The 26,147-nt window shown below is 42.2% G+C and overlaps 2 long non-coding RNA genes across 3 annotated transcripts in view; one reads left to right on the top strand and one right to left on the bottom strand.

Moving 5' to 3' along the window:
• LOC308475655 overlaps positions 1 to 26,147 on the top strand; it is a 74,940-nt gene that overhangs the window by 37,223 nt on the left and 11,570 nt on the right. The window contains exons 1-4 of one of the 2 annotated variants that reach the window (XR_013985347.1): positions 4,979 to 5,124; positions 5,271 to 5,560; positions 14,208 to 14,374; positions 17,684 to 17,731. This is a non-coding gene — a long non-coding RNA (uncharacterized lncRNA). Of the gene's footprint in view, positions 1 to 4,978; positions 5,125 to 5,270; positions 5,561 to 14,207; positions 14,375 to 17,683; positions 17,732 to 26,147 lie in introns of those variants that run through there. The other variant, XR_013985346.1, reaches the window with a different exon arrangement.
• On the bottom strand, positions 22,620 to 24,192 carry LOC308475659. Its single transcript, XR_013985351.1, has 2 exons — positions 23,867 to 24,192; positions 22,620 to 22,987 (listed from the first exon to the last, which is right to left on the bottom strand). It is a non-coding gene; the product is annotated as an uncharacterized lncRNA (long non-coding RNA).

Raw genomic sequence — 26,147 nt, 5'->3', positions numbered from 1 at the left:
ACACTCATCCCCCACACCACTTTCTGAACACGGCCCAGGAGAAAGGAGCGGAACCACCATATAACAGTGCCCCCAGCTCCCAGCCCCTCAAGACGGTCCAGAAGGATGTTATGGTCGATGGTATCAAACGCCGCTGAGAAATCCAGCAGAACTAGGAAACAGCTCTCACCTTTGTCCCTAGCCCGCCGGAGATCATCAACCAGTGCGACCAAGGCAGTTTCAGTCCCATGATGAGGCCTGAATCCTGACTGGAAGGGAGTTAGAGAATGCTTTAAGAGGGTTCTTCTGATTTAGGCTTGCTAGCAAAAGCAAAGAACTAGTAGAAGGAGAGTTCCAAGAAATTCTTGGGAATGTTTCCTCGTTTATTTCTCTGACTCCACTGATAACCTTCTATGTAAGAAGGAGGTATATCATAAACTCTGAATTGTTAGGAGAGAACGGCAGATTTGAATTATGAGGGTTTTGTTGCTATGAATTAGATCATTATCTCACAGGTTGCATTTTTCTGTAATGTTTGATAGCTCTGGGAAATAACTTCTGGTTGCCTTTTTTTGCTTAGAAGCTTATACCGACAGAATTAGTTGATACTGATAAGGAAGAACAAGAGCTTGATAATTTTCAGTCCATTTAGAAACCAGCAAGTGCTACGCACCCCGGCACTTCTCAAGAATTATGCTTTAGATTGTGTGAGCCTGACCTTGCACTGGAGCTAAAGAAGAGTATTTAGTTTACAGCTTCACACTCACAAATGTGAAAATAGAAATTTGTGAGTGCAAAACAAAATAAAGGCACCATTTCAGGTTCCTGTAATCCTTTGATTAATACCTGTCAGGATGGCTTCTTGTGCAGCTGTAAGAATATTTATTTATTACATTTTTAATCATACCCTTCTGCCAAGGCCTGAGAGCCGTGCACATGATTTCCTCTTTTCACCCTCACAACAGGCAGGAGATCAACTGGCCTGATCTTTCTGGTTTAGTGGAGATATGAAACTAGCCCTTGGTTGACATGGTCCAACATTCTAAGCAGTAGTGATACAAGCATTCCCATGACATCTGGAAGGTATGCATAGGATAACAATCCACACAATGCTTTTCATGAAAATGAGCTTTAACTTTACTCAGGACATTTGTGGGGGAAATCAAAACCAGAATTTTGGGAGGGGGAAGGCAGAGTGAGAGAAAAAACAAACTAGAAGACAGAAACATTTGAAGGTGTGGCAGAATCAAAAAGAAACTACACTAAATGCTATAGCTCACCTCCTCTTCTCTTCTTCTTCTTTTAATTGTACTTTTGCTTAACTCCAAGGTTCTGTTTTTTTTAAAAAAATAGAGCTTGTTTGCCTTCTTTTTGATAGGAGAAAATATTCCTTGCTTTAAGCATGTCCCTTCTTCAGTTTTTGAAGCTACTCTTGGACACAGTCTGAGAATGCTATTTGGGACCTGCATGTTTAGCTCATGAATAGTTTTGAATACAGTCTTCAGTTTTTTAATATAGGTTTTGGTTTTCCCAGAATTTATTTCTATTTTACCTTTCATTTCTTCTCTTGTGATGATCAGATGCCACTATTCCCATCGTAAACATTTTTTCCTCTATGTTTTCCTGAAGATATCATTGCCATAATTAATTAAAATTTTCATTTTTATCCTACCTAGATGAAACGATTCAAAGGGGAAAGAAGTAGCTGGTGAGAGCAATATAGCCAATAACTAACGATCTCACCCTTTCTGCAAACCCTGGTGCAAAAGATTAAACACCAAATTGCTCATATACGCATGTAATATTTTTCAACTTTGTGGTTGCATTTCCTCCTATAGTTTTAAAATCCTAAGTCCTGTTGAACACTGTTTCCAGCTCCATTCAGACTGTTCCCAAATGTATTTTTTGCATGCAATTTCTAGACATGACATGCCTTGTCCAGTTCGATTCATCAAGTCTCTATCCTCACATTTAAATTGCTCGTAAAAATGTTACCCATGATGCTTATATTACACAGGTCTCCTTTATGCAGGCTTACTGACATGGCCTATGTTCTTCCATGGGTTAATCGCTGTTGGTTGTATTTGTGCTTATTATAAAGTTATTATTCTGCATTGTGAAATGAAATAGCAACAGGAAACCCACTCTAACAGAAAGGCACTGTGTTTTAAAATTGTGTTAGGGGACCCCAGAACTTCAGGTGGGAATCTCAGATTCTAGGGCTGCATCTAGGTTTGAGGGGTCCCCAGCAAAGTGCCATCTTCTGACCCAGCTCCTACATCAGTGGGCCCTCTGGCAGGCTTATATGCTTCAACAGTAAGGGCTGACTGGGCTGAGTGGCTGGGTCTGCAAATCACCCTGAAACACAGTAGTAGAGATGGACAGGCTAACCTAAATCCATCCCATGTCAGTTTTGCTGGTGTCTGTAATAAGCCTGTTTCATCCTGTTCTTGTAGGCTTCTGAAGGCACACACGATCTGCCTGTAAAATGTATGCATTTTAAAATGTATTTTTGTGCACACGCTTTAGGGGGTGGGGCCGAAAAATAGCATTGCAAAATCCAGAGAAGTCTGAAAACCAATTTACAGTTGAGTTTGGATCTGCAACTGTAAGTTCAGGGATGTCAAATTGGCTTGGTCTGCTGCAAAAAAAGTGGAGCAAATGAATTCCTCATTCCCTAACCCATTATGAATCCCTCCTCCAGTACCTATCCCTATCCCTGTCATTTAATTTCCTACAATGCCCTAGCATGATGCTACACCAGGGGCACTGAAGATAAGTAAAATAGTGAGTGGTTCACATACTCAGCAATTTAGCGTTGAGGGTCCAGGATTAGCACAGCAATGAACCCTGCTAAGGCATCTGGGCCGCAACAGCTGCCTGAGAGTGCTAAGTGCTTGGCCAACTCTGTCTGAGCCCAAAACTTAGAGATATGGCTGGATCTTGGGAACTCAGACCTTAGCAATATCTGCAGAAGGAAATGCAATGTTAGTCCCTGTGTCTAGAAGTTAATATGATCCTTCTAAATTGACCACACCTGGTATCAACATCTGCCTTCTGCCTACTCCTTTTCTCTTTTACCTACCCTGTTCAACAGAATAGTGTGTGCTGCTTTCTTGCTATCTTTCATGTTGTATATTCCAGAACCTCCAGTTTAGGCTGCCGTTTTTGGAGACCTTGACCTGGAAATGCCATTGTGTAGTTCTTGATTTGATTATACATGGCCCTGAATGTGGTCTTGAATTGGCAATTTTTCCAAGATGACAACATGAGCAAGAAATGAACCCAATACTAAATTCACCTTCCCCTTTCTCTTAACTTCAGTTTCCCTAGCCACATTTTTTCCCCTAGACATGGTGCTACATTGAAATACGATACACCCAAAATCACAGAATAAAGAATATAGCTGCCATTGTTATCCTGTTAGTGGATTGCTGTAAGGAGAGGAATATTGAGCAGAAACAGAGCCGTGAGTTTCACCTCGTGTCTCCTTCATGGAGAGAGAGCAACTTCATCAATGCCACCTGAGGATATCTGCATGGATTTCTGCATAGCCTGCTTCCTTCATGTTTTCAGGAAGGATATAAAGATCTTATTCCAGAAGCCATTTGGTCAGGAAAACTGACCAGGCTATTTTAGCTATGCTTAAGAGTATACTAGTGGGTGGCGCTGTGGGTTAAACCACAGAGCCTAGGACTTGCTGATCAGAAGGTCGCGGTTCAAATCCCCGCAATGGGGTGAGCTCCTGTTGCTCGGTCCCTGCTCCTGCCAACCTAGCAGTTAGAAAGCACGTCAAAGTGCAAGTAGGTAGATAGGTACCGCTCCGGCGGGAAGGTAAACGGCGTTTCCGTGCGCTGCTCTGGTTTGCCAGAAGCGGCTTAGTCATGCTGGCCACATGACCCGGAAGCTGTACGCCGGCTCCCTTGGCCACTAAAGCAAGATGAGTGCCGCATCCCCAGAGTCGGTCACGACTGGGCCTAATGGTCAGGGGTCCCTTTACCTTTACCTAAGAGTATACTGCAGGTTTTCCCTCATGCTTTTTGTTTTTTGTTTTTGAAAATTATTTTGTATTGCAAGTCACCTGGATATTTTGAAGGTAAGCAAAGAGGCAGGTTGGAAAACTGATTAAAATGTAAAAGTAAATAAAAACAGATGTCCTAAGAGCATTTTGATGAATGCATCATTGAGGGGTGACGTGACTTCCCAGGACCATAGTTTTCCAGCACATGTACGCTGCATGACCATGCAGCAAAACACTTGCATTTACAGCGGCACATAAAGCATTGTGTGTGCTGATACACATTAACTGGTATACAAAAGTGCTATCTGGTAAAATTCTGGAACATTTCAACTCAGCCTGCAACGCATAGATGAAGTAGGAACATAGTCAAGTTCATGCAGAGGAGACAAGGCACAACCTGCGAAGTGGCTCTGTTAACAAGAGGATGCAGGGCCCATTTTCTCCCAGGATGGAAACTGTGGCTGGCAGTTTAGCATGAAAAGCCTGGGTGATATTGCAGGGATAGCCAAGGTGGTGTTTTCTAGAATTTGTGGATTGCAGCTCCCGCCATTCCCAACCATTGGCCATGCTGGTTGGGAGTTGCAGTCCAATACAGCAGGTTGACAACCGCTGTGGTATTGTGCTTATGAGTGTTAAAACCTTTTCTGGATTGAATCCTGTGGCCATGATCCAGGGGAGTATTTTCATCTATGCAAAGAAAATGTGTGTACGTAGAGAGAGATTCTGTTTTATTTACTAGCACAGTGGTGAAGGTCACTTGTGAATCACCTCTTGAGTGAATTGTGTCTTGATGTGGTGAATGTTTCAATGCCAAACAGCGCACACCAAAACCACCTTTGCTGTGTGCATGTCTCTCTGGATATACTCCCAGACGTATTGGAGGAGCTCCACACTTCTTTGATTATTTCCTTTAATATTTGATCAAGGGCCTTATGCACTTTGAAATGTGTCTGATTCTCTAGGTTGGCCATGTATCCTCCTTTACAGAGGATAGTCCTCAGTCTAAAAATAATAATAATCTTCTATCTGAAGTGTTGTCTGGTGCAAGTCTGATCTAAAGAACTGTAAGGAAGGAAACTGGGGCTTGAAGTTGCCCTTCAACAGTTGGCAGACGAGGCACTTTGGTGAGATATTGTTTTATTTATATTATGGTAATTATTTCTATGTTTGCATTTATACCATAAATTAGCTCATATGCGTTTTAATGCAAATCTACATCTTCTTCTCTCCTCCTTTCTGGTGATGTATTTCTTTTCTTTCTTTTTTTTAGCAATGCAAAAGCAGCCATCCTTTGATGCCCTGATGTGTTAACTCTAAGATCTGTCTGTAGAACGTTTCATGTTCCAAGAATTCACCTTGTTCAAGTTTGGGCCAAGAAAGTCAACTTCAGGAAAGCACTAGAAAAGATTCAAGTATTCAGGACTACACAAAAACACATACTTAAGAGTATGTAATTGAAAATAGGTAGTTGACAGCATATAGCTGAATGCAACAGTGCGCAGTCCTATCCATTTCTACTCAGAAGTGAGCCCAACTGAATTCAGTAGAACTTATTCCCTGGTAAGTGTGAGTAGGATTTCAGCCTAAGGCTGCACATTTATCTTGGAGTGACTCACAGTGCAGTCCGTGCACATTACACATTTATGTAGGAGCAAGGCTTCATTGTACTCCATAAAACGTATTCATGGAGGTCGTGAAAGTGAGTCCTCCATAGGGCTAGCTTGGTGGGCTCCTAAATTCCTAGGAACAGAGGGACCATTCTCATCACAGGTTCCCTCTTGCTGACTCTTCTAAAAGCATTTAAATTAATCCGTTATACACAGTGTTTCTGATCCATTGCATAGTTCTACTCTCACCTGCTACTTCCTGCATTCTTTCACCTTCATATAAATATTGTTTTCAAATAATAATAAATAACTGTACTTGGGCCACATAAGGAACTTGGAACCGGGCTCTGGGGACTTTTGCATAGCCATTCTAGTATTCTGGATTTAGTTGTACAGATCTTGGGGGCACTTGAAAAACAGCCACTTCCTTATTATTAGTAATTATTTGTAACATTTTGGCTCACCCATAGATATGCCTACATGGTTTATAAGTTTCCTTGTGGGTCAGAGCTTACTGGAGATCATCAATAACATTCAGATATAATGCACTAGCCTTGCCTGGTAATACTATTGAAATTGTGGCAAATTAAACAATTATTTCAAGTTATTAGAGAAGCCATAACCCGCCTTGAAATTTTGACAGCCTGTGCCCACTTGGTGCCCTCTACACCCAACAGACTCAGCCAGGCTGGGCTGCCAGATTGATCAGAGCTGAAAGCCGGAATGTGGCCTGGAGATGCACCGACAGCACTGAGCCCTGACTTCCTATAAAGCAGTTTCCTGTGTTCCTACATTAGTACATTTGTGAGCTCGACGACTTCCAAACCTGCAAAGTAATTGAGCCGCGCGCCACCTAGCGGTGAGATCATTTGCCAGCAGACAAGATGCTCGGGGAAAATAATTCTTAACTGCGCCGGAGGTGCCACCAAAATACTGTCTATATAGAGTCTCTTGTCTTGCTTAGATAGGAGCAACAAAAGAAACGCCTGTTTAAAATACTTGCCAGGATTGACTTCTAATAATCCCCAGTAGTTTTTAGATTTAGACTATGCATTGGCTGTATAACAACAGAAGTGCCGCAGAGCATGTATTTCTCCTTGATATCTTTTGTGTCAGGCTAGCTAGCTCAGTGTACTCTGTGTACTGTTTGAACTGCAGTGTCAGCTTTACTTAGGAATCCCCTTATATTTGTACAGTTGTGTGTCCCACACTACCTTAGCAAGGGAGTGCACACTGATGTACCAAAGAGGTAGGGCTTGATAAGACTTAACCCCTACAGCTTTATGACTTCTTAAAGGCCTGGCCAGTCACACAGTATTGCCCTGTGCGAATTATCGTAAGCTTGGATCCTAGAACAATAGGCAAGTAGGATTCTAGAATGCAAAAACTGGTTGGCTTGCAGGAGAAGACCAATCAGGCTTCAGGAGGGAAGCAGAATCAGCCAATCAGACTGGACTCATTGTGTAAATAATGTATATAAAAGCCTGAGGTTTGGGGGGCAATTCAATCATTGTCTTACAAGCTGAAATCACTATAGGATTCCTGAAGGAGCATCTTTACCCCCATTGTTCTGCCCGGACACTGAGGTCTAGGACCGAGGGCCTTCTGGTGGTTCCCTTACTGCGAGAAGCCAAGTTACAGGGAACCAGGCAGAGGGCCTTATCGGTAGTGGCACCCGCCCTGTGGAATGCCCTCCCACCAGATGTCAGAAGAACAACTACCAGACTTTTAGAAGACATCTGAAGGCAGCCCTCTTTAGGGAAGCTTTAAATGTTTAACAAACTACTGTATTTTAATACTTTGTTGGAAGCCACCCAGAGTGGCTGGGGAAACCCAGTCAGATGGGCGGGGTATAAATAATTTATTTATTTATTTATTATTATTATTATTATTATTATTATTATTATTAATAATAATTCTGAGTATATTTCATAATGCAAGTTCTACATTATGCAGAAATGTCCCATGTCAGATTCCTGGAATCTCAGGTGATAAGAAAGACCTCTGCCTGAGATTGCAGAGAAGCTCTGCCAGTCAGAGTAGACAGCATCAGGTCTACATGGACAAACAGTCCGTTTGGCCATAAGGCAAGCCTCTATGCCATATACAACAAACTTTTTATGATAAACTCATTGGGGTCTTCTAAGACATGGGTCTTCCCCAGGCATGTGAAGGACAACAGTGATGTTTGTTGATTGTTGCAATCGACGATTTGTTCTTGCTGACACTTTTGCTGCTGTTTTATTGACAGTTGTTCATTTTATGAACCGTTATATTTTTTTTGTTACAATGCATTACTTTTACTTATGCTTTGCATGTCACTTGGAGAATTTATTGTGGAGCAAGCAACTTAAAACAATTAAATAGTAATAAATTTCAGAAATGACTCTTCCTGTGACATTCAGGATTGTAATCATGTGGGAGCAGGGCAAACAGGATTGTGATAAATGACCCAGCGGACACCTTAACCTGAAACTGTGGTGTACATGTAAATAAGATGTACACATGCAAGCAGAATGAAACATGGCCAGTCTCAGGGGGAGAGCTTGTGTAGGCTCTGTTCAGACCTTTGGAAAACCCCTGGTCACATGGCAGGAGTCTACATATGTAACAGCAGGTTACATATTACATATTACATATTACATATTATTACATATTACATATGTAATATGCAGGCTCTACTCATATCCCTGAATGCATGGATCTGGCAAGGACAAGCCAGAACACTCCGCTTCCTATTGTCCGTGCATTGCTTTGTCAATAGAGATAATCTCTGTGTAGGAAAAAAATAGTATTCCTATGGGGACTTTTTTTTTCTTTTAAAAAAGGCAAGAATTGGACTCATTTTACTGGTATAATTAAAGGTGTTTATTTTAACAAGGCACTTGATAATATCCCACCCTCCTTTGACAAATATTTTTGTTCATTCAGTTTAATTGGCATTTTACTTTTTCTTAAGCTTTTAGTATGTTTACAAGTAATGTTTTATAGAAATTAGTGATTATATTGTATGCATATTTATTCTTGTTTTTTTAAAAAAATAATAATTTGTTAGTTGTGTTTAAATAATTTTAGGGTATAGTTTCATGGTTATGTTATACAGCAGTCTGAGAAGAGAGCAGAAAAATGGGGTGTAAATAGGAGTAGGAGTAGTAATTTTATTATTACTTATTTGCATTTTAAATAATATTTTAAACATTAAAATAAAATATCAGCTCTATTGTTTTGAAGATAAGGAAAATAAGGAACATTGCCAATCAAGCTGCAGGCCATTTTTGTATTTAATGCATAATTAACCTTTTTAGATTATTAATAGTATGGCTTCTAATTATATTATTGTATGAATCATATCAGGTATTATGTCATATGTCATAATGTATGAGCAGAAATGGATAGAACTCAATAATTTATCTCTCTTGCCACTAGAGGTCAGAGCACATCCACTCAGGAAGAAGGATGAATTACTAATGTGACAATTTTGCATTAGCTGTTGTTGGAATAAATGTGATTTTTCTTTTTACCACATGTGAGAGTGTAGTAGAGAGAACATAAAAGTAGATAATCCCCACCCCTACGTACAACATTAAAAGCTAGGTGAGAACTCTCAGATGATGACGGAAGCCCCCAGCATCTCTCCCCTCCCCCCGCCGAAAATTCTCATTAAGAAACCTTGTAATTACCAAAACAATTCAAACCAAGGTGGTTGGATCTTTTACTTTAAGCAGTTCAGGAACACTGTACTTCAAGCATGGCTCTGCATCTAACATGAATTTGTGAGACAGCTAGACTTGCCTCAGGATTCAGAACTTGAACTTGAGGGTTTCCCCCCCATCATCCCCAAAGTTTCTGTCTTTCTGTCTTCATGAAGCCCTTTTATAAAAAGGAGATATTTTATTTTATATACCTACCCACCCACCCACCCACCCTGTATTTTTCTGTCTATAAGACGCCCCCATGTATAAGACACCCCCTATTTTGGGGTACTCCAATTTAAGAAAACGGGAAGAGATGGCCCCCATGTATAAGACGCCCCCAAATTTTGGACATTATTTTTTAGGGGAAAAACCTAGTCTTATACATGGAAAAATGTGTGTGTGTGTGTGTGTGTGTGTGTGTGGAGTCTGTACCTTGAAACACAGAAGTGGTGTGGAGTGCTGCAGAGAGAACAGAGAATCAGAAAAAAATGCATCTCTTCCTCTAACAACTAATGCACCCTTTATTTTCTGATAGGGGAATCGTATCTAGGCATAAGACTAGGCAGATATTTTATAATTCAAATCATAAAAATGCCCCTGTATCCCTCAAGTGTGTGAGCATCCTATTTCAAAGAGCAAAAAGGTTGGGCCGATAATGCAAAGCAACAACAAAGAACCACACCAGTCAAATCTGCTACCTTTGCCCGTAGGAAGGTCGATAGTACACTCAGAACATTATGATTATAATTATTATATGCCTTCTTGTGCCCAGCTACTCTTCCTCCTCTTTTTCTAGCACCTCTGAATTTTCTCTCTTCCATTCTGAACCTTGTTTTCCCTTTCCTGTCGTAGAGGGCTTCTGAGTGTCTTAACATTGACAGCTTCCTGCGGCCCTACTTGGAAATATTTTTTTTTATTATGAAACCATCAAGCCTGCCATAGGAAACCAGAAACATCAAATCCACAGCATTAAGGTACAACGATCTTTCAGACAAGAGCCTAAAAGCCTTTGTAAAGACAACCCATGAATATCTTTTGGAGGCATCTACCAACGTAAGAGAAGGGGAGGTGATGTTTGTTGACTCCTGCTTATCCCCGTAGCTCTCAGTATACTCTGAAAACTTGTTCCACAGGACTGGGGAAGCCCACCAGAACACCATGAAAATCAGAAAAATCACATAGAATCAGAAATAAAGGCTTTTCTGCCTTCACTAGCTCAAAAGCCATTCCCTGAACAGGCTGGCAGTATTAGATTTCCTCGTTTCCCCTCCCCACCCCAATGTAGATAGTGTTCAGTGAATGAGGAATTTCCTGATTATTTTTAAATCATCTCCATTAGAGCTAATGACTCCTGCATGCTTTGGCTTTTATTCTCCGTTTGCTGGTGACATTGCCTCGTTTTGTCTTCTGTATTCGCTAATTGCATTAAGCAGTTCTCGCAAAATGAGCTAAAATGAGATGCACCCTGATGAGGGTCAGTTAAGAATAGCAGAAGCCTGCACAGATCCTACAAGTTGTCTCTTCCCTGTCATCTCTCATTTGCAGACAGAAAGCGTGATATTTGGAAAGGATATGAACGAAAAAGCTGTAATGAAGGCCACTTTTTTATTCAAATAAAACTACAGAATATGAAATACGGTTTGATTCGCCCCTCTATCATTTGGCTGCAACTGCTGAATTGATAAATATGCCTGTGCAGGTTTAGTTCTAGTACAGAATAAAACAGCTTCAAAGGAAGCTACCTTATACCAGAGCGGACATTTTATCCATTTAGCCCAGTATTGTCTCAGGGTCTCAGGCCAAATTCTTTACTTCAGTTACTAAACAAACCTTTTACCTGGTAATTCCAGGGATTGAATCTGGAACCTATCCAGCACAAGGCATTTGCTCTGCTACTGAGCTATGTTCCCTTTCCACCACATGGGTCTTTGTGGGAGGAAAGATAGAAGCACATCCTTCAAGACACATATGGTGATTTGCTATGCCCTTCCAAGTCTACATAGCTGGAAAGAACCAAAGTAGGCTACTTCCATAGTAGCCGGGAAAGAACCAGGCAGTGGGCCTTCCTGGTAGTGGCATCTGCTCTGTGGAACACCCTCCCATCAGATGTCAAGGAAACAAACAACTATCTGAGAGCCAGTGTGGTGTAGTGGTTAAGAGTGGTGGACTCATAATCTGGTGAACCAGGTTCAATTCCCTGCTCCGCCACATGCAGCTGCTGGGTGACCTTGGGCTAGTCACACTTCTCTGAAGTCTCTCAGCCCCACTCACCTCACAGCGTGTTTGTTGTGGGGGAGGAAGGGAAAGGAGATTGTTAGCCGCTTTGAGACTCCTTTGGGTAGTGATAAAGCGGGATATCAAATCCAAACTCTTCTTCTGACTTTTAGAAGACATCTGAAGGCAGCCCTGTTTAGGGAAGTTTTTAATGTTTGATGTTTTATTGTGTTTTTAATATTCTTTCGGAGCTGCTCAGAGTGGCTGGGGAAGCCCAGCCAGGTGAGTGTGGTATGTATGTATGTATGTATGTATGTATAAATAAATAAATAAATAAAATAATTTATTGTGTCTCTCAAGGCAAGATCCAATGCCGGCATATAATTATTAGGTGGATATAAGTGACTAACAATGCAAATGTATACCTGGCTGCTTAACTCCCAATAAGTTTTTTTTTAAATATTTATTCTCTTACAATTATATCCAATCTCCCCCCCCCCCCCCATTATGGAATCCTAGGCCTAGTACACATGACTCCATACCAGTGGCGTAGCGTGGGGGGTGCCAGGGGGGCCGGCCGCACCGGGCGCAACATGGGCGGGGGGCGCGCTCGCACTAGCAGCTCTCTGCCCCTACTAAAATCCACGGGTTGGGGAGCCCGCGCTCGCTCGGCTTGGCGAGGAGGTCGCGGAAGGGGGAGAGCGAAGCCTTCTGCCGTGGGCAAAAAAAGGAGAGGAAGCCGGGTGGGCGGGCGGGCGGGCTGGCTGGCGGGGGTCTGGCTGCGCCTGCTGCTGCCGGTGCAGGGCAAGGCAAGCAGAGCGAGGAGGAGAGAGAGGGGAAGGGGGGGGGCGAAGCAGCTAGGAAACGCTGCGGTGTGGAGGAGGAATCAATTAAGGAGAGAAAGCGAAAAGCCTTGGAAAAAGGGAAAAAAGGAAAGAAAAGAGGCAGCTCCAGGAGAGCGCGGGGGAAAGAGAAGCCTCGCTGCTGCTGCTGCTTGGGAGAGTAAATTACTGTACTTGCCTTGCCCCGGGTTAGGGGGCGCAAATTATTTGCCTTGCCCCGGGTTAGGGGGCGCAAATTACTTGCCTTGCCCCGGGTGCTGATAACCCACGCTACGCCGCTGCTCCATACCCTCCAATTAACCTAATTTTCCAGGGACAGTCCTGGAATTACAAAAGCCATCTGGGCTTCTGATTTGATCCGGAATGTCCCTATTTTTCTTGCCAGTGCTGCTGCTACTGCCAAGCTCAGGAAAGTGTATGAGCAGGCGTTTGTCCTGAGTGACAGCGGCAAGGAAGCATCCCCTTGCCTCTCCCTGGCTGCTGCTGCTGGTGGTTTCCTCCCTTGGGCAGCTTGTAGTGGCTACTCGAGAGCAGGTGAGGAGGAGGAGAGAGGCTGCCGCCACTGAGGCCCAGAAGGCAGGGCTGCCCTGGGTGGAAAGAAAGAGGGAGCAGAGGAGAGTGCAAAGAGTCTTGGTTTTTTCAAACAATACTTTGTGCGTTGGTGTCTAATCTGGAAGCCTGCAGCTGGGGAAGGGCCTTTGCTCAGTGGCAGAGCATCTGCCTTTCAAGCAGAAATTCCCAGGTTCAATTCCCAGCATCTCTGGGTACAGTTGGGAGAGGCTCCTTGAAATCCTGGAGAGTTGTAGACAATACTTAGCAAGATGGGTCAATGGTTTGACTCAGTACAAGGAGTCCCTTCCTGTCCCATTGATGTTTCCCTGCATGGGAGAAGATATATCTCTTAAATGCAGAAGGTTTCGTGCTTTCAAATGAAAAAAGAAAAACCACAACTTCGTCATTGTGTGCCTTAGTTGTAAATTGGCTAGTGCCTTCCCCATACTTCCTTCCCAGTGACTAAAGTGAAACTTGATTAATTTTGTTCCGCCAGGGGGCACTGCCTGCTAACATATAGTGAAAGTGAAAAGTCTTCGCACAAATTAACAACTAAGGAAGACGGTGTTATACTGTTAATTCCAACGTGATCACCAACAATTATACTATTTTATTTTTTTCACGCGCTGACCTATATTTTTGTTCAGATATAAAATGTTCCTTTAATGGTATATTATGCAGTGCTACTATTCCAAGCAGTTAGTTGGTTTCCAGAAAAAACAAAATTTAAGCACTATCCTATAAATGTTGATTTGGGCAAATGGACCCATGGAGTAAAGGTAAAGGGACCCCTGACCATTAGGTCCAGTCGTGGCCGACTCTGGGGTTGTGGTGCTCATCTCGCTTTACTGGCTGAGGGAGCCGGTGTACAGCTTTGGGGTCATGTGGCCAGCATGACTAAGCCGCTTCTGGCAAACCAGAGCAGCACACGGAAACGCCGTTTACCTTCCCGCCGGAGCGGTACCTATTTATCTACTTGCACTTTGACGTGCTTTCGAACTGCTAGGTTGGCAGGAGCTGGGACCGAGCAACGGGAGCTCACCCCGTCGTGGGGATTCGAACCACCGACCGGAGTTAAGTGGGGCTTATTCATTAAGTGTATATATGCACACTTACATGGGAGTATGCCCCATGAACTCAGCAGGGCTTATTTCTGAACAGACTAAATAGGATTGCTCTGCAAATTTTATATCCTCTATCTAAATCAAAATAATTAACATTTAGAAGAAGTAAGAAATGTGTAGCACAACTCTTTTTACTCATGTTTACTTATGCTTTACTTGTGTTTTCATTGCAGCTAACTCAAAGGAAAGTGTACACAGGATTTCAGTCTTATTGTTGCATAAGTTTCTTGGAGATCACAAGATGTTTCTCAACAAAGAATTCTGTTGAATTTGAAGAGCCAAATGGTTTCTTGTAGCAAAAAGATGTTTTGTGGACTCTTGTCTGCATTATCTTATTCAGGTATGTAGCCGTGTTGGTCTGATGAATATCTCTGAATAGAGATATTGGATTCTTGTCTCATTACATATGCTAAAGCTATTTTGGTCATCTGCATACTATCCCTTGCTTTTTCCTGTAGGACTAATTGCAGTTGTTAACAGTTGTCAACAGGTTTACCATACCCACTGAGTCAATCACCCATCTCATAGAATCATAGAATCATAGAGTTGGAAGAGACCACAAGGGCCATCGAGTCCAACCCCCTGCCAAGCAGGAAACACCATCAGAGCACTCCTGACATATGGTTGTCAAGCCTCTGCTTAAAGACCTCCTACCACCCTTCTGAGAAAAACCCCACCCCACCCTCCTATATATAAGGGTCTGGCAACTTCTGTTTCAGTGTATCTGAAGAAGTGTGCATGCACACAAAAGCTTATACCCAGAACAAACTTAGTTGGTCTCTGAGGTGCTACTGGACAATTTTCGTGCATTATCTTATGTTACAATAAATCTCACAGCCCTGTATCATCCCACAGCAACCCCAAAGACTCATCATCTTAACAAAATGCAATATTTTTTTTTACAGTGATTGCATGTATCCATTTTCACGGTGTAAGATATTCAGGTTGAAACTAGAACATGCTTGTCTAGCTCTTATCCAAATGGAGCAATGATGGGACCAAACCAGAGTATATGGGCTAAAGTTCTGCCATGCTCAGGGTTCCTCTAACAGTGAACTTCATGGATAATTCTGAGTCAAATCCAGTGAGCTTACAATGATACTGTTATGGATTTGGGGTGGGGAGAAGTAGGCTGTATGCAGAGACCCTTCTAATCCTTGGATGCAGCAAGTGTTTAAATACAAGTCAAGCTAGTTTCCTGTTGAGGTGATAAGGTGGGTGATGGGCCTTTAAGGGGAACAAAGGAAATGGATCTGTGTGAGATGACAAATGGGTGAGCTCCCTCAACTGGCTGGTAGTTAGAAAAAGACAATGGTGAGAAGGGAGAGTTTGATGTGACCCAGAAGGAAAGCAGCAACCCAGAGAGGTAGGGCAACCATGTTTGAGAGCCACGTTTGATTTCTGTTTGAATCCAAGGTTGTGGCTATAGGAGAAACAAGATCCTTTTGGAACATTGATGTTGTGAGCCCCTCCATCTCAGGCTTAGGTTGTAGATATGTGTAAAATGATACATAAGAAAGACTACAGTCTCTGCTGTGCCTCATTCCCAAAAGCAAACACAAGGCCTGAGTAAGCGCCTAGAATCCCATACCATTCAGAGATTTGGGGTGGCATGCAACAAGACTACTACTTGTTGAATTAGCTGTACTTTAAGTCTTAAGGAAGACATTTAGTTCTCATTGCTTAAACAGCAGCAACAGCAATAGCTGCTAAGCTGGACCTCCAGTCTGTTATTGGGCTACAGCTCCCATAATCCTTCATCATTGGCCATGCTGGCTGGGGCTGATGGGAGTTCAACAGCCACAGGCTTCCCATTCATGCTGTACATGGCCTTGTTTTTCTCATTTGCTGGTGTCACGCAAAAAGCCTACCATGTACTATATCATAAAAGAGCCACACAGAGCTAAGGTTCTCCAAAAACTGGCAAATCTAGCTAGCACAATGCATGGGCTTAGAAGAAATATTCCTCGGGGGGCGGGGCGGGGGAAGTCACATGGGACCACAATAATCTTTTGAGATAAAGTGGGACTTCAATGTTGTTTTGGAATAAAATGACTGTGGGGTTACTTTGACTACCTATGTCAGATGTGGGGAACCTCAGGCCCAGGGTCCAAATGCCATCCTCCAGACCTCTCTTCGTGGTCCTTAGGACTCGTCCCCAGGCCACCCACTCTCTGCCCAGGTCAGACCCCGTCACTTGCCTACTTGAATGGTTTTGCCTGTCCTTGAACTCTGGCAATGCCTCATGGTTGCCTGAATGGAGGTGGGGGGGGGGAACCTAGCCTACTACCAAGGCAATATACATATTATTTTGCCTGGTTTTTTTGCCTCTGGCTCTGTCCACCTGTGGCCCTCAGACAAAAATATTCCCTAGGCCATAAACAGGGGCATGTTCAGTTATCCTGTTGTGGTGACCCTAGTTAGAGCCCCATTGAGTTCTGGAATTGTATCCCTCAGAGGAGGACTTGAAGTATTCCCTCTGCCCAGAACGTCCTGTTGACAGCTTCCTCCCAAGGTGCAGAAAGACGGTATCATGTCATTAAAACAGCAGCAACAACATTGCTCTTGAATGTATAGTGATAGTGAGCAGCTACTATGGGACCCCTTTCTAATGGTGTGCTACATGTAAGCACGTTGGCAGCAAATAGCTACCTTTTCCTATACTGTATGTGGGGCGGCGTAGCATAAAATGAAAAAGCAGCTCCCAAGTGCATGTGCTTATGGGAAGTCTTCCATGAGACAAACTGAAATAAGGAATTCATACATGGGAATGGTCAAGGCCAGTGCTTTTTTTCTGAGGGGACACAGGGGTATGCATACCCCTAAACATTTTGTGAATCTTTGAACAGTCATACCTCAGGTTACAGACGTGTCAGGTTGCATTTTTTGGGGGTTATGGACTACCGAATCCTGGAAGTACCGGAATGGATTACTTCTGGGTTTCGGTGGTCACGCAAGCGCAGAAGCGCTAAATTGCGCTTTGCGCATGCACAGAAGCACCAAATCGCAACCCACACGTGCACAGACATGCCGCTGCGGGTTGCGAACGTGTATCCCACACAGATCACGTTCGCAACTAGAGCGTCCACTGTACTTTTGTCCATTTACTGTATTTATTTGAACTATAAAATGGTGATTTTCTTGAGTCAAAATGAGAGCACCCCTTAACATTTTTTTTTAATAGAAAAAAAGCACTGGTCAAGGCTATTAAAAAGAAGGAATCTGGGGCAAAAATAATGCAGGTAACATTTGACCATGGATGCTAAAGTTGTTAACCTGGAGAATATAGATTGTGTTTGAAGATAAACGAAAGAAAGAAAAGAAAAAGCTATTCTGTGCCGTTACCAAATTGACTCCCTTGTGCAAGGTGAACAATAGTTCCCAGAACAGTTTTAATTCTTACCTCCAGACATTGTCACATCTCTGAGTCTCTGGGACTGCCATGGTACACTAGGCTGAAAAGGCATTCATAGGAAAATGCTGACCCCATACACTGTAGGGCACTGTAATTTAGTCTTACCTGAGACATCACAAATTCAGAGGTGAAACTTGGTTTCAAGTAATTGATTTCTTTACACCGAGTTCTGAATGTGCTGTCTCTGTATTCAACCCAACATTAACCATTTAGAACCAGTTTTGTGTTCGACAGAATGAGGAGCCACCACTGATTTCAGCCATGCTCCACTGAGCCACTAAGGTAATGTAAATCTTATACCGTTTTCTTACAACACTCCAATGCTTTGTGTTGATAGATTGGATGTGCATAAACTGGACAATCCTGCACTGGACCTCTAACCTGGAGCTCTGTACTTTCAGAACCCAAGACCTATGCCTCACGTCTTATAGCGAACAAATGAGCTAGGAGCTATTAACTGTATCACAGTATTACACAGTTAAAAAGAAATATCCTCATAAAGTGAAATTTATTAAAAAGTAGGGTTTTACTCCATACATAGTTCAGTGAATATGACTTTATTGTAAACCAGGCTCTTTCTTATTACTGTATTTTGAGATACCACTCTAAAGGTTGGTTTACCCATTGTATTCTTTTTAAGTGGGCATCTAAACATGTGAAGTGAACATTTGCAACCTATTCTTAAATCAAGAGGTTTCTGATACCGGTTAATAGTGGCACAATGGGTTAGTGGGTCTGGCTGCTGACCAGAAGGTTGGTGGCTTGAGTCCAAGCAGGGACAGCTGTGGGAAGTGTTCCTGCATTGAAGAGTTTGCATTTGATATCCTGCTTTATCACTACCCGAAGGGGTCTCAAAGCGGTCAACATTCTCCTTTCCCTTCCTCCCCCACAACAAACACTGTGAGGTGAGTGGGCCTGAGAGACTTCAGAGAAGTGTGACTAGCCCAAGGTCACCCAGCAGCTGCATGTGGAGGAGCGGAGACGCGAACCCAGTTCACCAGGTTACAAGTCTACCGCTCTTAACCACTACACCACACTGCAAGGGGTTGGACGAGATGACCCCTGGGGTCCATTACAACTCTACAATTCTATGAAAGTAACAATTATTATTTATCAATCTTCTTCTTCTTCTTCTTCTTCTTCTTCTTCTTCTTCTTCTTCTTCTTCTTCAATTTACATAAAGACCAGGCTCGCAATACTGAGTTAAAATACTAAAACAATCCATGAGAATTCATCATAGATTTTGTTAAATTTTAAAAAATAAAATCAAGATATCAGTTAAATGACCTGGGTAAAAACAAAATGAAAAACAAACAAGGTCTTCATCTGGAATATCAAAATTCGTGCCAAGTGTGAATTTTTGGGTTGGGTATTTCAAAGCCATCACTTCTGGGTCACTTCTGCAGGTGGAGCTGTCTAAAGAAGACCCTCCAAGGAAGATCTTAACATCTGGTTAAGTTCATGTTGGACCACCCAACACTTTTATTGGTCCTTTTGCACTGACTGATATGTTTCTGGCTCACTTCAAAAGGTTAATAATTCCTTTAAAAGCTCCAAGTGACTTGTAAATAGAATACTTTTTTGCTCAACAGTTGCCATTAATTTGATTTGCCATTAATTTGCCATTAATTTGATTTTAATTAATTTTTTATAATGAAATGTTTTTAGAATGTTGGATTATTTGATTGTTTGATTATTTGATTGTTGTTAGCCGCCCTGAGCCCGGCTTCGGCTGGGGAGGGCGGGATATAAATAAAATTTATTATTATTATTTAAAGAACCACCTCCTCTGTATGAGTCTGTTCAGAGGACCCCCTATGTGTCCCATTGTGATATGTGGTATATCAGATGAGAGGGCAGAAAGTGCCTTCTTTATGCTGGAACTCCCTACTATAGCGTAGAGCTCTTGCCCCACCTATGCTGTGTTATCGCTGCCTTTTGAAGAACTTCACACTTAAACATTTAATTACAGCTGTTCTGCTCCCTCTGTCTGTCTTTTAAAAATTGTAGTGGGCTGAATTATTGTGTGTGATGGGATGTTTTAATTGTTTCATTTTCTGTGGGCTAGCTTGGATAGTAAGTGGAAAAAATAAATATTGCAGATAAATAACTAAATGGATAAAAGTTATCCCCGTTGAGTCTTCTTTCTGCTGTACTGAATCTCAGTACACGGGCGCAGACAGGAGAATAAGATCAGATTATGAGAATCGGGGATTTTGCAAAGGTAATGAAGGACTGAGAAACAGCTTAAGTATTCAACAGGAATATCCCTGCAATGAAAGAAATACAGATGGTGGCTTTGCTTTTCACCTATAAAGATACAGACTTTGTCAACCTTACTGTGAAGAGATAATAATATAATAGTAAGTTATTGCTTATACCCCGCCCATCTGACTGGGCCTCCCCAGCCACTCTGGGCAGCTTCCAACAGGATATTAAAAACACAATAAAACATCAAACCTCTGGCTGTGCTGTTCACCCTACCTGAGGGCAGAGAACAGAGGCACAGCCATTGGCAGTATTACAAGCAAGGGGGTTAGGCTTCCCCCCAAAAAAAACAATGACAGAGGGGTTTGATACTCTTAGGACATAGCTACACTCTAAAAGTACAGGGCTTTTATATCAGTACAGTGGTACCTTGGTTTATGAACTTAATCTGTTCCAGAAGCCCGTTCTTAAACCAAGGCATGCTTTGCATATCAGTGGGGGACTCAATTTACAAATGGAACACACTCAACAGGAAGTGAAACATGTTCTTATTCCAAGGCAAAGTTCACAAAGCAAAACACCTACTTTCGGGTTTGCAGCGTCCTTAATCCAAGTTGTTCATAAACTAAGCTGTTCTTAAACCAAGGTACCACTGTATAAGTTTCATGGCTTACCCAAAAGTGTCTTGGGAGTTGTTAGGAGGTTGCCTTTATCAAGTCAAACCATTGGCCCACCCAGCTTGTATGCCCTGACTGGCGGCCTTTCTTCAAGATTTGAGACATTCCTGCATGCAAATTTTCTACATGCAAAGCAGATTTTCTACCACTAAACGGCAGCCTTTCCCCAAATTTGAAAATAATGTTGATTCATTAGTGGTAGAGATTCCTGGCCCCTCCTCAAAGAACATATTCCCAAGGCTCCCCAAAGAGAGGTAATAACTACTGTTTAAACATACCCTTAGACTAAGGGAGATATGTTTTACTGAAATCAACGAGGCTTGCTAAAAAGTTCTGTTTACAGTTGGTATTCCATGTTGTACCATACTGATCCTGCAGCCATCGCAAAAACCATTATATGAGATACACTAAAAAGTGTGCATTGCAGTGCTGTATCTTTTAATTTTAATTATAGCATACTAAGTGGGTATATCTTGTTGTTTTGAGTACACAATCTCCCCCCACCTCAAGACCAGCAGTATGCAAAGCACATTTGTAATGGAAACGAGGGATAAATTATTGCACTTTTTAATAATCCAGTTGACATCATTGCAGTTGTGACCTTGGATGAAACTGTGTCCAGCTGCAGAATATTAAACAGTAGCCAATGTTGCTTTGAAACAAAGAGTGACAGTTTTCATTACTGATTCAAAAGTATAAACAGGGTTGCAGAACAACAAGAATGCCCAGCCCAGGATGTGCCTTGCCACAGCCTTTTGAAGCAACAATTGGCGTTGGAGATAAAAACATTAGGAAAGATACACATTGCAATTCATATGAAATAGGCATTGTAGATCAGGTAGTGAACAATGGGTAAAATCCTGGGTGCCACAATACAATGATTATGCATATGATTAATGTTGGCAAAATTCATCAAAGTTGGCATTGACCACCTGCCTCAATGCAGACATCTGCACAATCACTTCATCATTCCTAATAGCCCGCTCTGGACACTACTGACTTTACTTCTTTCACACGGTGGCTAAAGCTGTGAGCAGCATAGAACAAAAACCACTTTTTCACACCATTCAGCTCCAAAACTGCCCCCAATGGCTGGCAATGTAGTAACTGAGTTTTTGGTCATGACTGATGAAGAAAGAAGAGGTGATATCTTCTATCTTCTGCTTTTGTTAAACATTGTCTTTTTTAATTTTTAAAATGCTTTATTTTTTTTAAAAAACAAAACCATCGACAAAAACAATCCAAAATAAATACATATTACCACAATAATAATAATTTGACTCACACGTAACAAATTCCACCATGACTTCCGATCACCTCAATGTGGTTCCTAAATTACATTTCCGACTACGCACTTTCCATTGTCTCTCCTCGGTTGTTTCAGTTATATTGGTTTTGTAAAATTCCTTAATTTCATGCAGAAGTCAATCCAGGCCTGCCAAAGAATTTAGATTTTTACAATGTTCTTTTAAGTATACTCTGTAAATATCCCACTCTATTAAATGTTTGTTCTGTATCATCTCAATCTTGCTGTCATTTTTGCTAACTCTGCCCATCCAATTTGGTAGGGATGGAATCTCCTTTCCATCCTTTTACAATTAAAATTCTTGCTGTGGCTATTGCATACATAAAAATTCTCCTTAGATTTTTTGGAATTTCATTACTCATTATACCCAGCAGAAAGGCCTCAGGCTTTTTGGAGAAGGAAACATTTTCTTAAGCTCATTATATATTACCGGTATATCCCATAATTTTCTTTTTTTTTTTTTACAGTTCCACAACATGTGGTTCGTGTCTTCCACCTCTCTGCATCTCCAGCAAATGTTTGACCTGGTTTTATACATTTTGGCCAGTTTTACAGGTGTTAGGTACCATTGGTAAAGCATTTTCATGAAATTCTCTTTCGGGTCATTGCACGCAGTGAATTTCAGGTCCTCCCTCCATAATGTTTCCCAAGCTTACATTTGGATATTGTAACCGAAATCTTTGGCCCATTGGACCATTTTACTTCTTCCTCCTTGACCTCCCAGTCTAGGAGGAGTCTGTACATTTTAGAGTGTGGTGGGTTTTTTTTTTGTTTGAATTAGATCTTTCTCGAGTCTTGATAATTCCGTGGAAAAGCCCTTCTGTTTGTCTTTTTGGAATGTCTCGTTTAGCTGGAAATACTGTAAACAGTCTGTTAAATGGGTTCGAATTTCTTCAGGTTTTTTTTTAGTTCTAGCCTATTTTCCTTCTCTTCCAATAAATCTTTGTAAGTTGCCCAATTACCCCTCATGTTTTTCCCCCTTTATCGAGAATGCTTCTATCAGGGATAACCACCATGGCTTTTTGGGCTCTAACAAGTCCTTATACTTAGCCCAAAGCAGGTATAGTGATTTTTTAACCATATGGTTCAAGAAGCCTTTGTGAACATTAACCTTTTCATAACATAGATAAGTGTGCCAACCGTACCGATTATCGAATCCTTCCAGATCCAGCAAATCAGTGTTTTGTAGCATCAACCATTCCCAGATCCAGGAGAGACAAGCCGCCTCATACAGTTTCTCCTTAACATCAATTAATAGTTTGTGCTTGATCTTGGATTCTCCCCCTTGTCAAATAAATCTTCAGATGTCCCTCTGCCAGTCTCTGAAACAGCTTGGTCCCTCAATCACTGGAATTGATTGAAACAAAAATATCATTCTCGGGAGCACATTCATCTTTATTGTATATATTCTTCCCCAAAAGGAGATGTTTAATCTGTTCCAAATCTCCAAATTCTTTTTTTATCTCCTTCCAAATCTTAACATAGTTATCCTGAAATAGATTATTTTTTTTGTGTGAGCCATATACCCAGGTATTTTACTTTTTTGCTAATTTCCAAACCACCGTTTTCATGTAATTTGTCAACAGACATTAAAAAACAAGACTATCATGAATAAGCATATGGACTGAACGTATGGGCCCAGGGAGTGGAATTTTAGGCAGAGAGAAAAGGACTGAGGTATGAGAAGATTAGGCAAGAGAGAGAGAGAAGGAGGTTGCTGTAATCGCAATGGGAGAAAACCAATGAAGGAAGCTTGCTGCTTTTTATAATTTGCATAACTGTAAAATTATTTAGTGATGTAGTAAATATGGGGAGAAAGGCAGTGGGAAGAATTATACCCAGTGGCGGAGTTATCAATATATATTTAGACTAAATCAAGGAGAAGATAAACTGCCATTAAATATTCTTAGGATCAGAGTGCAAGACATCAAGTGGGTGAATACATTGGTTAAACAAAAGGTCTTAAAAATAAATTGGTATTGATTACTGGAAACTCTGGGTGAAATTGATTAAATGGAAAGAGACAGTATGCTAGAAAAATGTGAACTGACTGTACTCCCAGCAAATTCTATACAATATATTCTTGTTCCATATAGAAATATGTAAACAAAAATTATGAAAGGAATAAATTCAATAAATATTTTAAACAGCCCACTGAATCACAGTCATTAAGATGTTCCATTGCCAAAGGAAATGAATTATTTTCTAAAAGAAAATAACATTTACCCAAATGATGCAGTCTGTCCTGAACCCCTGGCCTACCTGGCAGCTAGTCAATATGCGAAGTCCAAATTTCAAAGCCTGAGGGTCAATCCACACAAGCAGAGTCCAAAATCCAAAGGTCTGGAAACACAGTCCAGGGCTAGTAGCCAAGTCTGAAATTCCACATTCAGGATATAGTCCAGAGTCAAACCCAAAGCACAAGTCCTATAGGGATCCAGGAGAACCCAAGTCAAGCTTCACCAATATGAGCAGCTGAGCAGACCCAGCACCTCAGCTCTGCTTCCCTTTTGTACTTTGCTGATTGCAGCACCTGGGCTTGGCGAGGCATATGACCCTCACCTGTTCCAGGCTACTCCAGCTGAGGAATCACACACCACCTCCCAGAACTAGCGACCCCCACCTGGCCAGCTTGTCTGTGGGCCCTTGCCTGCCTCAGCCTCCTGGAGCACCAATCCCACTGCTCCTTACACCTCAGAGTCTGCTGTGATTGTGGAGACAGGAGCCCTTCAGACTCTGGTGATGGGTCCTGGTGCTCTGGTTCTTGTGCATGAGCCTCCATCCCCTTGCCATCCTCCATCATCCTGTGCGTACTTTCTTGCCCATCCCCTGCTTGCCCTGGTATGTCCCATTCCCAGCTACCCCCCTTGCCAGGATCCTTTTCCTCTTTCCCATTGTCCTGCCAGATCATGACACAGAACTTAATTGAAAAATGTGATTGATGCCAAATAATTTAACCCCAATGCAAATGTAAAAAGGGAAATGAAGTCATATGCGTGTCTGGATGTGGAAGAAACAACTTGCAACTGCTAACTAGCATCTTAGTATTACGATTCAGCAATGGGGGGCGGGGCGGGGCGGGGCACAATTATCTTGAAACAAATTTGTGCCACTTGCTGATCATACAACGAAGATCGCATTGCTTGCTGCAATGATACAAAGATGAAGTAGCTCCAAGAAAGATAGATATTAAAATCCAGAAATGGAGGACAAAGACAAAATATCTTGCAAAAGCCATAGGCAAAGAGAATGTGTTTTGTTCTGCTGCAGAAATAATAATTTCCAAACCTGGTGAAGAGACAGATGTGCTATTGCACAATGCTATGCAAGCTATGGCCTAAGAGATATCTGACAATATGAAATACATATGTCTTTAATTGAGCATGACTAATGGATGACGGCTACGTGGAACCGGAAAGCAAAATTCAATTACTCTGCATTTGCAGCTAATAAACAAATTTTGCAAACATTGTCCTTGAGGGGGAAAAGAATAAAATTTCAGTCTGCTCAGTGCCTGCTTATATATCACTGTTCTTTCCCTAAATAAGGTTATGAGAAATTACTTGCTGCTATAGAATAAGGACACACCTGGGTGAAAATTTGGTCTGGCAGCGTCCAGAGAAATATACCATAGAAGAAGAAGAAGAAGAAGAGTTTGGATTTGATATCCCACTTTATCACTACCCTAAGGAGTCTCAAAGCGGCTAACATTCCCCTTTCCCTTCCTCCCCCACAACAAACACGCTGTGAGGTGAGTGGGGCTGAGAGACTTCAGAGAAGTGTGACTGGCCCAAGGTCACCCAGCAGCTGCATGTGGAGAAGCGGGGAATCGAACCCAGTTCAGCAGATTATGAGTCCACCGCTCTTAACCACTACACCACACTGGCTCTCATAAAACCATAAAACAGAGTTTGCGTGGACAGGCGGAGTCCCCAGATCCCGCGCGGTCCCCCCATCATGTGGAATAATGACTCATGACAACGTGCTATGGGATTAAATTGGCCACAACTTTATTAAATTTCAAATGCGGGTAGACCTTGGCTCAGGCATTGGGCGTTCTCCCTCCCCAGTCCCCAGCCGGGGACCTAGGGAGCATCAGGGTTATCCAGTGTGTGTGGGGGGGGGGATGGGCCGGCTCTGGAGAACATATGTTCAAGCAGAGATAGCCGCCCCCGTTACGCCACCGCTGCAGGGGAGAGCAATGACGACCTTTCGGTGTACGGTCAAAGCCTCCCTTCGGAAACCCCTTTAACGGGGAACCCTGGTATCGCCGCCGCAAAGAGGAAGATGGACTAAAGGATTCTGCCCAAGGCCTGATACCGCCAAAGTTGTGACGTTTTGCTACGGGAAAGGTGAAACCTGCCAATGCAGGGAAATTCCTTTCCGGCCCTTTAACAGCGACCTTATCGTAGCAGCGCCCGCATACCTGTGAAGAAAAGTTAACCTGCAAAACCTGTGAAGAAAAGTTAACCTGCAAATAAGACATTAACTGAGGGTGGGTAGGGTG

This window comes from Podarcis pityusensis (genome assembly GCF_964106645.2).
Source record: "Podarcis pityusensis genome assembly, chromosome: 4".
Lineage (NCBI taxonomy): Eukaryota > Metazoa > Chordata > Lepidosauria > Squamata > Lacertidae > Podarcis > Podarcis pityusensis.
This window is presented reverse-complemented; position numbering and strand designations above follow the sequence as displayed.